The 2518-nt window shown below is 39.9% G+C and overlaps 1 long non-coding RNA gene across 1 annotated transcript; it reads left to right on the forward strand.

The window, feature by feature from the left end:
* Positions 1–751: 751 nt before the first annotated feature.
* LOC144890934 (uncharacterized) lies at positions 752–2272 on the forward strand. Its single transcript, XR_013622592.1, has 3 exons — positions 752–786; positions 1601–1697; positions 2247–2272. It is a non-coding gene; the product is annotated as an uncharacterized LOC144890934 (long non-coding RNA).
* The last annotated feature ends 246 nt before the right edge of the window (positions 2273–2518 follow it).

A 2518-nucleotide genomic window follows, 5' to 3' on the forward strand; every position in this document is an offset into this window, starting at 1 on the left:
GGAGATACACCTGGTGGTACCTTTTGTGCATGTCTGTTACTGAATTGAGTTTCTCAATTAGAAACTACAATAAATTTTGGTTTTCTCAGGTATCAGTGATTGCATTCTTGTCCCTGTTTTGACAACTACAAACGTGGAAAAAGAAGTTGATGAACTTTTTGATATGTTTGATGCAGTTGAAGAGCATTGGCCCAACAAGGTAAGAACAATAGAAAACTCGTTTTTATCACTTGGGCAGCTGTCCTCTTGCAAATTGAATAGCCATTCTACATACTCTCGGACTCTTGAAATATTTTTATCACAACTATAAATTCAAGAGGTCATAATCAAATATTGTTCCTTTAATCTTTGACAAAACTTTGAGACATGCTCCATAAAGTTTAATACCCATGTTGTAAAGACTCGGCTTGAATACGTACGTGTGTTTGGATGCATTCCTTATTTTAAGGATCCAACAAGCAAACGCCATTATTGCTGTCATGAAAGGAGTTTCTTGGATTCAAATAAATTTTCACAACTACGATCAGACATCCCTCAATCCTTAAACTGGAAAGAAGGATGGAAATTAAATATATAATTCTGGTGATGGAGGATTCAAAGAGATAATGTGACCTTTTTCTATTTCTTCTATATACAGAATGTCATGTTTCTTGGAGACTTTTCCACCATCGCAAAATATCTGGATACACAGGAGCCAAGAATAAACAATTATGGCAAATTCCAATGGCTTATTGATGGCAAAATGGACACAATGGTGAAACCAGATATCAACTACGCAAATGACCGGTTTGTTTGCTATTCCTCAATTGCATTGGGACATTATATAGTATGAGCACCTACAATACTTTATGATGATACTATTTGGGAATATTCAGTTTCAACATTCACAAAAATGGCAAAATTGCAGTTCTCCCGTCCACACTCTTTCTGAATCTTTAAACATGACCTACCCCTACTCCCTTTCCTTTTTATCTCTTGGTCTCAACCTATTTCCTTTTGGTTCCTTTTCCTGCAACAATGACAAACCTTCAGCTGTTATACGCAGGCCTGGTGTTGGCTTTACGGGTCAGGTGGCTGGCTGAAGATCTTAGGGTCTTGAGTTCAAACCCCTGTCATGCTATTCAATAACACCAGGTGGGTTGACTCAGCCTGTCATCCTTCTGAGGTTGGCAAAATGAGTATCACTTATTGGAAACAAGGGAAACTGTATTCCATCACAATCCCACAACAAAAGCAAAATGTCAAAATATGGTCGTCCATAAGAGCATTGTGGTGTTGTATTGTGGTGTCATTCCTTCCTTGTTTGGTTGTTTTGTGCAATGTCATCCCTCTAGGTTTTTCCTTTTTTTTAATGTAAAAATAACGATCAGCTGTCGTGTTTTCATTGAATGAGCAGTCAATGTATACCAAATGGTGCCCATGACCCATGTGACCAGTTATTTCCGGGACACACCATGTCGCTATTCCTGGTATATCGCAAACTCGTTTTGACTCCCGTCCCCATCATCCTCTTTGCCCTCCTCTGTGTGTAAGGGTTTATTGCCCCCACATTTCCCCTTCATTTCTGAGACATAATACTCACGTGTTATCCAACTTACAGATTTGTTGCTTTTGGAACGCAAGTACAAAATGCTGTTGTACCTGGATCGGCAAAACCTTTCAACTTTTTGATCAATTACTCTCTCAGTCAGGAGGAGGTATGATGCAGTGTATACCTGCCACCGGTGGGAGATTCAAAACATACCGATTATTCATCGTGAAGTTTGATATTGACGGTTCATAGTTTTGTACTTGGTTATACCTGGCGTTCCATACAATCCGCAGAGGTACACCAATCGGGTTTTACATGGCCTCAAAGGATGAAAATGTTGTATTTTTACTTGATTTAGAATTATCAGGTTTACAACTAATACAGTTGTGTGTGTTCCATGGACACAACTATTTTTTGGGTTCTCCCAGTTAATGGAAATCTCTGTTTTAAGATTACACTTTTTCCCCATTGTAACTGAGGGTTCAATGAACCTGGACCAAAATTTCAGGCGGATATAAATGTCCATCGTAAACACATAAGATGACCAATGTTTGTTTGTGATGAGAAATACTCAGAGAAGAGTGTAAAATTCTCAACAATAGATGTTATCTCACAAGTCAACAGGTTGCTTTGGAAAAGATGAGGTTTGAAATGTTTATGATGACATGTTGACAGTAACCTTGCTAATGCATTCCTCTTGCTCACACTCCCACAGGGCCTGTGTATCATGGACCATTACCCGATCGAATTGGACCTGGAGCCACCACCCCACGGCATTCAATTGGCGGCGCGTATGCAAAAGAAATTGGTGGCGCGTATGCAAAAGAAATTGGCGGCGGGTATGCAAAAGAAATTGGTGGCGCGTATGCAAAAGAAATTGGCGGCGGGTATGCAAAAGAAATTGGCGGCGCGTATGCAAAAGAAATTGGTGGCGCGTATGCAAAAGAAATTGGCGGCGGGTATGCAAAAGAAATTGGCGGCGCGTAT

Source organism: Myxine glutinosa, chromosome 2 (genome assembly GCF_964187855.1).
Source record: "Myxine glutinosa chromosome 2, kmMyxGlut1.1, whole genome shotgun sequence".
Lineage (NCBI taxonomy): Eukaryota > Metazoa > Chordata > Myxini > Myxiniformes > Myxinidae > Myxine > Myxine glutinosa.